The sequence below is a fragment of the Platalea leucorodia genome (assembly GCF_965183815.1).
Source record: "Platalea leucorodia genome assembly, chromosome: 22".
Classification (NCBI taxonomy): domain Eukaryota; kingdom Metazoa; phylum Chordata; class Aves; order Pelecaniformes; family Threskiornithidae; genus Platalea; species Platalea leucorodia.
The window spans coordinates 4,360,338-4,370,262 of NC_138844.1; the positions used below are offsets into that span (position 1 = coordinate 4,360,338).

The following is a 9,925-nucleotide window of genomic DNA, read 5'->3' on the forward strand; positions in this document are numbered from 1 at the left end:
TGGTATCTGTTGTCTTTTTTTCGTTTGTTTCATTTTTAAGACTTCCCAGTTTAAAACCATCTCCCAAAAGGTTCCGTTTCAGTCTGCTGCCATATACCGATAGCGACATGCTGTTCCTGGAACTCGGATGGGATTGGAATGTTGCACACAAAATTGCAATGCAAACCTGTGTTATTTCTCCTGGCAGGTATTACCAAAATACTAGAGAGCATTGGTTTTAATAATAGCTGGGTGAAGCTGACCCATGGTCCTTCCCTCTTTAGATGTGGGAAGGGAGAATAGTACACTAAGGCATCTGTTTTATAACATGAAGGTGCAACGCGGGATGTCTGGGTAGGATAGACACCATCCGTTTATGTCATCGTTAGCCCCAAATCCCCAGGGAGGTTAGATTGAAATACGCAGTGCCAGGGCAGTGCCAAATTGATCTGACCTTAAGATGGTCAGGTAGGGCGCGTAATGGATTACGGAGAATAACTCTGTTTTGTCGAGAAAACAGATTAGGTATCTGTTGTCTCTGATTTTTCATTCTATTATCATACGTTCTCTCACAGCCTCTTGTCCCTTGTGTGAAGGAGAATTCCGTTCATACGCTCATGTGTTTAATCTAGCTGCTGTCTATTTTTATCGAAGGGTGACTCATGAGAGGGTCCCTGCCCCTTTTTGTGTTCCCCCACCGAGGCTCTCATCATAAACACACAACCGTCTGTATAGTAAAGCCTTCCTTTTACGTGATTCACAAATTCCCATATTACATCTATTGCTCGAACGCCACTAATTCCTTTTATATTGGATTTAGTGTGCGTTTCCTTTTAGGTAAGCAAAGCATTTAGTCATAACGAGATTCTCCCCGCTACCCTGTCAGAACTCAAACCCGGCATTTCTAGCTTATAATTGCATACAGACATGAAAAGTTCATTGCCAGGTAATTGCAGAAGTTGTCTGCGTGGCACAGCGATGTCTAATTATGCTGCGGTAACTGCAGCGTTTACTGAAATGTTCAAACCTGAAGGAGACCTTTTATCCTTGTCACGTTAGAGTGACCAGCTGTCTGGGGAGCTGCCCCTAAGCAGACATGCCGAGGAGAAAGCAAATGGGTGTTCACGTTGCCCGTCCTCCACCTTTTTTGGGGAGGTATTTACAGAAAAGCGATACAGATCTGGCAGCCTCCTTCCCCAGAGGATGGGGAGATACCTGCAGGAAAATAATCTGTTCTGGGCCTTGTCTGTCCCAGCCCGTCCTGCGGAGCCAGCCACACGCTGTCATGGAAGGTCTGAAATGAGATCCACGAAGGAGGCGACTTGCTCAGATTGTTCCAGTTGCAGGTGAAGTAATGATTTATTTGTCAACTTCACTTTTTTTTTGTTTGTTTTTTTTTTTGTTGTAAATGATACAGCTGAAGCCATCTGGTTATAACAACATCAGAGCTAGAGCATACTGTTCATAAACCTCCCACTGACATCCTCCCCTCCCCAGATCTGAAATGTAATTCAAGTTAACTCACAATCTGTGGCATGTGTTGTTACTGCAGAGCTGTCCATGCCAGTTGAACAGTTGGAGATTTGAATTCCACAAGGAGATGGCATATTTATCAAAACAATGTTTCAGAGAGACATTTTTACCAGGTCTTCTGAACCACAGCATAGCTACCACGGGTCCGGATTCAGAATTCAGGTTGGACCCTGCGCTCGAGCTTTTAATTCCTTCTCTTCCCCCTCCTCGAGGGTGTTAACAGAGAGACATTTCATCCCTGCGCGCAGTCTTTCATGGGCTTCCTTCTCCCTATTATCTCCTTGCTCCTGCTTCCTCCGCTCGCTTTTGTGCTGACCTGCGAGGGTTGCAGCCTTCATCTGGGCGTGGGGAGGAGACGGGGAAGGAGAAATACCTCAATGGATCCCTGACCTCCTCCGCAGCGCTAGGACGTGCGTATGCCCTACACCCAGAAGCAGGCGGCTCGCTCTCAGGATCCGAATGCCAAATATTTTTTACTGGCCAAAAGATTTCTTTCTGGCTGCCCCTTGGGTTTTGTTATTACAGACTCAGATTCTATTGAGGTATTTTTCTTATTGTGTGAGTTTTTCCAGATGAAAGGAAACAGCTTGTCTGCTCATGAGCAGAACAAACAGCGGAGTGGGGAGAGCTGCTGTGCTTTGAAACTCTCTCTGGCTTTGTTCTGGTTCTCAAACTGCTGTTAAGGACACAATACCATCTCTCTCCTCTTTCTTTTTTTTTTTCCCCTCCTTTTTTTTCCCCTCCACTTCCTTGAAGGAGCCAAAGAGTATTTTTTTTAAAAAAAAAACTTCATTTCAGAAGGTTTCTCAACTTCCGTGCAATTTATTTTGCAAAAGGCTTTGCTACAATAATTATCTTGTTCAGTCAGCTTGGGCCATGCAGTTTTTCTTTCTCTCATGACTGCCATTTAACTTGTGTTGCAGAATTACTTAACTCATTTATTTCTAATGACTTTTTTTGGTTAATCTAATACAAAGACATTTAATTATAGAGGGTGTATTTTTTTATTTTTTTTTTTTTCCTGACCTGCTGCCCACTTGGATCTTTGGCTGCAATTCCAGACACATGCTGCAGCAAATTTTGCCTTGGCAATTCCAGTTTCTTTTCTATGTTACATTTAAAGTTAACTTTAAAACTGCCAATGGCGGTGCTGGTGGGTGCACAGCAAGAGGGGGTGCAGCGGGCGAGCGCCAGCTCGATCTGCCCAGGAAGACAACGGGCAAAAGAAACCGGGAGGCAGGAGGGGGGAAAAAAAGATGACAGCCCATGAAATAGTTGGGGAAATAAATCGCAGTGACCTGGAAGGCTTTTGGAAAATATATAGGATAAATAAAGCAGGAGCAGTTCAGTGTAGGAGGTGGCCTTTTAACCCAGTTGGGGTTTGTTGGGCAGAGTGCAGGGCAAGAAAAATCAGTTGAAATTTGGGTTACGTTTAGGTTTGGATTTTGCATCTTGCTCCTACTTGATACATTAGGCTTTGTCTCTAAGACTGAATTATTAAAATCACTTGAGGAAATGTGTTAATTGATGGGGTAAATTGGGAAGGGATGGAGAGAGGATTGCAATTATTCCACCAAATTATGAAAAATCACAGGCAGGAGAGGTATAAAATGTAGGGCTCTTCTTTGAATAATTGAAAAGCATCAATGGCCAAAAAAAAAAAAAAAGTAGTTAATCGAGATGGTGGATGATAAACTGGATGGGAACTGGAACGCTTCCCCCAGCCCTCCAGAAGAGAAATGATGTCCTGTGTTACGCTGGAGTATTTTTCTCTAATCCAAATGCAGGAACATTACTTTGAGCTCTGCCATCGGGGGAACCGAGCAGGGTTTGAAGAGAAAATCGTTGACTCTTGCCACTGGGGAGCAGTGTTGAGGACGAGAACTCTTCAGATGTTCGTACCGAGCTGCTAATGAAGTTTTCCGAGCCTTGAAATAGCCAGAGGTTGCACATCTAGGAGTAATGGGATGAAAACAAACAAATGAAAACCGTTTTCAAACTGTCGTGCCACTTCTTCTGGAAGGCTCCTGGCAGCCGCAGAGGTTTTGAGTCATATAAAACCTACTAGAGAAAGCACTTCGTCAAGCAGGGATCTGGTTCCGACACGGGGAGGTGGGTGTGCTGCTCCTCGATATTTAATAGCGTGGCATCCTGGACAGTGACGTCTTTGCTTGGATGTCCGCAAACCTCTTCCTCGCTGCCGCACCTAACGCGATAGCCGGAGTGCTTTTTATCTGCTTTCTTATCTTAGCGTGGTAAGATGAAGCAGTGTAAGCATTAACTCTTACGATTGTTATATCTCTTAGCTGGGGCGAGTCCTTTTTTCCTGTTCACGCCTACTTATTTCAGTCTTACGGTAGGACTACAAGGTTTTGGTTGCTTTTTTATTTTGCGTTAGGAGGAGAGTTTCCCACTGTTGATTCCGGTTGTTGCTGCATTGCAGTTTGTCCGCGTTCCCTTTCTTTCCCACTAACTTTTTTCACTCCTCTAGGCAGGTGGCGTTGGCAAAATTATTGCTTATTCTTGAATTTTTGCCAGACAACAAAACACTCGACAAAAATAGCTGAACAGGATGTTGAGTTTTTAGTCTGTGGCCAGGTTACAGCTCACAGCCAGCTCCGGCGGTTGTTGGAGGCTCGTCAGGGGTTTCACCCCCGTCGCAAGGACAACTGGCCGGTGCTTTTTGTGGCCAGCAATGAGAGAGCTGGGAGTTTTCTGTAGCCTGTGTTTGTGGCTTTGGGGAGATTGGCTTCTGTCCTGCACGCTGTACAGCAAGGAGACGGCAAACTTGGGCGAGATAATTACCATGCCTCGCTGTCCCGGTGTGCTTAATTGAAATAATGGTGTTCTGTAATGGTGTGTTCACCCAACAGCAGCCTCAAACTTTGTCTTAAGATAGATTAGAAGGGAATGGAATAGAGTGGAATATTTTCAGTTGGAAGGGACCTACAACGATCATCTAGTCCAACTGCCTGTAGCCCTGTGAGGCTGAGACACGAGTAATTCCTTGCGTGCTTGCTTCTGCCTACGTGGGCTGCCGGGAAACCGGTTCACGTGCTGTACGTGCCCTTTGCGATGGCTGTGCTGAGGGGCAGGCAGTAACCCCGTCGCTCGCGGTCACCCCTCGTGACTGTAAAACATTTAGACATAAATGAGCAGGAGATGCTCTGATGGGTTGTAATAATTTCTCTCTCTAGAGGATGTGAAATTAAAGTGCCTTTTCTTTATTCTCCTCTGCCCAGTGTGATGTCACTCCTAACTCAGATTCTCCTGAATTAAAAAAAAAAAAAAAAAGAAATAATAAAAAATAAACCACCTTGCAGATTTGATTCCTAATGTGATTGTGCCAGATGGTAAAACCTGAATTAGGTAGCAGACATTACTTAGCTGGGGCCTGTAAACAAAACTGAACTACGAAATATTCTTTAATGAGCTAGATTTATTTCTAGGTGCTGAAGCCTCAAAAGGCAAGGGAAAAAGAGGCATTTCACATACGGTAAATGTTTAAATAAGCCTTTTCCTTCCTTTCAGCACCGCAGCAATAACTCCATTCCATTCCAGGGCTGCAGGGACTTCTAAAACGCATAATTCTGTGAGGTTATAATTATTGTGGGTGCTTTAGCGTGGCGTGGAGCTGGGCTGTAGGATGTAAGCGGTGTTTTTGTTACATTGATGAGTGGTTTGCTTTTTAAATCTTGTCTATATATTCTTTGACGGCGTGGTTCTCCAAAATTAAATTGAACAAATGCCTTTTACCTGATGCCCATGAACGAGCGCTGCTCTCCTTTGGCACTCCTCTGCCGGCTGCGATGATACCGAGTGATGGATGGGTACGGGTAGATATTTGCAGCGTCAGTCCAGCAGCGGCTGACGGGCAGCCTCATGGAGGTGAAATGCTGTGGATTTAAAAGCCGCAGCTGTTTTGACTGGTGGCTCCATTTGTGTTTCCCCTCCTGCCCCCGGCACTGGCGCCTCGTGCTGCTCCGCACTGCGCTCTCTGCCTGCAGCATGTGGAGAGGAACTTCTTGGGGTTTTGATGTAAGCAGACTTTTCCTGGTGGTGAACGGTCACTAGATACTTAAAATACGTGTTATTACCTTCCCTCTAATATCTGAAACCTCTGGCTATGGATTGGCGCTATACAAAAAGCCTGTGGGTGGATGCTTCTGTAAAATGGCAATGTAAGGAGGAGAGAAAAGGCTTTAGAAACAGTGGGAGGAGAGCCTGATGCATCGGAAAATAGGTAGGCTGTACATAAGTATAGATAACGCGTACCATAATACTATATTTTTCGGAGCTCCTCAGTTGTTTTAAAAAAAAAAAAACAACCAACAACAAACCAGCCCAAAACTTCAAACCTTTGCTATCTTTTGGCTCTCAGTATCTTGCCAGAAATGCTTTTCTTTGATAGACGGAGGTCTATCAAAGACGGGGCTCTCGGAGCACAGTCAGTTTTGACATTCACAGGTCCCACCACTGGCGGTCTCAGCAGAAAGCCGTGCCTAGACTGGGTCGTCGTGTTTATTCCCCGTTTGTTAGCATGGGAGACTGGGGGATGCTTGCATTGCCACTCCCTCTGCTCATGCTGTTCTTGGCAATGGATGCGTGGCTAGAGAGCTGCCAAGAACAAATTGGGCCAGTACCTTGTTTTCAAAGGTTTATTGGATGTTGCAAGCATGCTGTAACGTCACATCTTGTGGTCAAAGAGTTTTAAGCAATTTTAAGCGCTGCTTCCACCTGTTTTCCAAGCTTCATTCCCAAAATAGAAATAAAAAAATCACGAGAATGCCAAGCCCACCCTTTTACTCGTAAAAATGTAAATGGGAAATTGTGTCTTCTGAGACCTGCTTATGCTCTTTTGGTGCTTTGGGGATGAAATAGCCCTCTTCCAACCAGATGAAGAGGGATGTTTTTCCAAAATTCAGTTCCATCCCTAGACACAAACAACCCTGTGTTACAGAAACAGACCTCAAAATGCGGAGTTTCACAAAAGAGTAGCTGTGGGGAGATTTCTTCCATCAGCACCTCTTAACCACGAGTTTGTCGCTGCTGTCTGAGATCAGCCGTAGAGAGACTCCTTACAGTGGACCCCAACTATGATTTATTTCTGTAGGGCTTTTCTTAGAGAATAATTTTAAAAGAGAGCAGAAAAAATAATTGGGCACATCCTTGTGTCCCAAGACAAGATTATTTTTAAATTGGGTTCGGACCTCTTTACTGGCATTAACTGGCAAGTTATAATCCATAAAGCAAAAACACGTGGATCTTCTTCAGGTGCCTTGCTGTAGCTTGGGACTTTGGGAGGACGTGGGTTAACATACAGGCGTCTCGTTTTCCAGCTGATTTACTTGTGTGTGTTGGCACTTCAGATCTTGCTGCTGTTTACTTTCAATACACAAGGGGAGAGATCAGGCAAAATTCCCAAAACTGTAGATAAAATTCAGCCATTTTTAGGGGTGAGGAAGAGGAGTGGCAGAAAGAAACGACTGAATGGCATTTACTGCTTATCATTGATAAGTATATGATACGATTGATAGCTGCTCAGAAAACCTTTCACTTGTGTCCACTTTTTTTAAAGTCCTACTATAATAGGTAATTAAAGTATACTAATTGAATTAAGATCCCATCTGTCTGAGTTCAGCAAGCCAACAAGTCCCTTAATTAAGATACCATGTTTGCTATAACAGAGGCTGCAAACACAGAGCTGGCCACCAATGGTATAAGCAAATATCTGTCTTCCCATGACAAAGTGCCAGAGCATCCAGTGGGCTGAGGAGATCAAAATAAAATCTGCAAGGTAAGCAGCACTTGCTCATGGGATAACAATAAATGCAAGAATAGTTGTGCTTCCTCTGATAGCTGAGAAAAATGCCAATTTGAGCTGGGTGCAAATATTTTTAAGCAGTCGGTGGTAGACGGCAGCAATAGTAACGAAAAGACTCTGGATTGGGTGTATCAGCATCTGATCACCGTCTCAGTGGGACGATGTTGTAATATTGGAGGCAAGAAGAGAGAACATAGTAGTTAAAATCACTGTCTTCAGGCTGCAATTTCAAAAGGTTTATAAAGCACCAGTGTATCCTCAAACCGATTTGCAGACACAGTAGGCTCCTGGGCTGCTCCACCGCGGGCTGTCTTCACTTCTTTATTTAACCATCAGTCCCACATGCATGCATAGAGTCCATTGAGGAATGTCCTTTCAGATGCCGTATCTTCACTGGTTTTGTGGTTGGGATTGTAGTTTTCTGAACAAGACATAAAATTTAAGAGCCCCTGTGCCTGAAACGAAGGATTTCCTTCTGGTTTGGGCTGCTGTGCCCATAGCACGGGTCTCTGAACAGGACCCTTCCCAGGAGATGGTTTCAGCCAAGGAACCTGCTGAAATTCTCATTTAGTTTATAATTGTCTTTCTACATCTCCTTCAGTAGCTTCAGTCTCGTGAAACCATGTTAGGATGCTTGAAAATTCTGGAGGAAAAACGTGCACATGAAGGTAGGAGCCTCTTTGCAGCTGGGGGACGAGTCCGTCTCGGCAGTGCACGCAAGCAGGGAGCCAACGCCTGTAGTTTGGATTGAGAGGTGACACGGAGCGGGGGAGAGGAGGTAGGTGACTGAAGGGTGACGGCGGTGACTGAGCCGGCTGCATCCCACCTGCGGCGACTTGCTCCTGCCTGTTGGTCCTTTTCCCCCCAATATGTTTTGGAGCAAGAAAACTGGCTTTTTTGCTCTTCGTAAAGCAATTTTTCTTGATGGAAGGATTGGGAGGTAGCGTAGGAGGTAGTACGTGTCCCCGTTGAGTGCGTGGGGAGCTTTCAGAGGAGCGTACGCCGTTGGGGAGCACCCCATGGGCTTCCCAGTGCACCGTGGGGACCAGGGCAGGCATGAGGCCGTCAGCCTTCCAGAAGGATGAGCCGAAGTGGGGGGAGCAGGAGAGTCGCCGGTCCAGGATGAAGTCCTACAGACGTGTGCCGAAAATGCAGACATGCATCCTTGACGGCGCGATGCACTGAGCAGACCGCAGCAGATGATTTTTTTCCCCCTTATGGGAAAATTTCCCAATGAGGAGGCTAGATGAAAGCGGACGCTTCTTGATGCAGTTTGAAAGCGGAGAGACATCTGCCACAGATCAGAAAAGCCTGGCAGGTGGAAAACACACCAGCCCTCCCTTCTCCCTGCCTTTATCCTGTACGTGGCACAGCTCTGTTCCCTGTGTGTCGCAGCCACCACGCTGACACAGGCTCCGCGCCGCTCAGCAAAGAGCAGCAGCACCAGAAACCAGAGTTCTGCCATCCCAGAGGGTGGGGGGCGACACCCCGACCTCCCCTCCCAAAATCCCAGCCGGTTCGTACCTTCCCCTTAAAACACCACACAAAGCTACAGGAGCCGGGAGGATTCTGCAGCTCGAGAACACACGAGTGAAAAATGAATTATTTAGCATATTTTTTAGTGCAAGCAGGTGTGGGGTTTGAAGCGGTTTGAGTTGGGAATTCTCTGCAGAGGAGTTAGGGTCTGGTGGGATTTGAAAGAGCTGGACAAGTTTTCCATTCCTTGTCCTCTTGCTGCCTCTTGACAGCCTTTCCTTTTTTTTAGGTCTGAATTCTTGTTCTCTTTCTTGTGCTTTCCATCCCCTGTAACTTCCCCCTCTCCCTTTATTTCGCCGCTTCACCTGCTGAAGCGCCTGTGGATGCTGCTGCAACGATCTATTGAGCACTGACAGCGTGCTTGACGCCGCGCACCGGCGCGCGAGGCGCCGCGGCCCCTGGTCCCGGGGGACTTGGCAATCTCCTGCAGACACCGACAGCGCGGTTCAGACCGTCGCGAGCAACCAGATGCTAGTTCAGCTGGAAACGGAGCCGCCGAGGCTCACCGAAAGGCTTGGCAGGAGGCGAGGGCTGGCTTTGAGGTGGTTTTGTTAGGGGCTGGAGGAGGTTGCTTCGTGCCTGTGTGGGTTTTGGTGCGTTTGTTAAGGGTTTTTTATTTTATTTTATTGTTTTTAGGAGGTGAGGGGTGGTTTGCAAAGCTGTGTGAGCATGGAAGCAGTGTGCCCTTCGTCCTGAAGGGAGGGGACAGGGACGGACACACAGAGGTGGCTCGGGCAGCTCCGCTGTGAACCACGGCAGAGCGGTTTTGGACCAATGTTCCCCTAAAATCTCTTCCTCCCCCCATCCGTTATGTTCAGGCATTTGGGACTGTCTGTGTGTGAGCATCAGACAGACACTGTTCTCCTCCACGATCTGCTCAACTCCATCTCGCCCAGATTTTTCCTGCAGCCTTTGGTGCTGGTTAATCCCCGACTCCGCGCACCGGGAGGGCTCCTGCGTGCCCAGGCTCGGGGCTGCGACACCAACGGGCTCAGGGAAGGGCTCCTTGGGCAACAAATGCTAATTCAGCCCTGCTCCTGTGCGGGCTCGGAG

The 9,925-nt window shown here is 46.7% G+C and overlaps 1 protein-coding gene across 7 annotated transcripts in view; it reads left to right on the forward strand.

The window, feature by feature from the left end:
- SPOP (speckle type BTB/POZ protein) overlaps positions 1–6,667 on the forward strand; it is a 35,291-nt gene extending 28,624 nt beyond the window's left edge. For all 7 annotated transcript variants that reach the window (XR_014230343.1, XR_014230344.1, XR_014230345.1 and 4 more), the window contains 4 exons: positions 71–187; positions 1,235–1,325; positions 1,532–1,674; positions 3,300–6,667. The gene's annotated coding sequence lies outside the window, so the exon portion shown is untranslated. The remainder of the gene's footprint in view (positions 1–70; positions 188–1,234; positions 1,326–1,531; positions 1,675–3,299) is intronic.
- Positions 6,668–9,925: the final 3,258 nt, after the last annotated feature.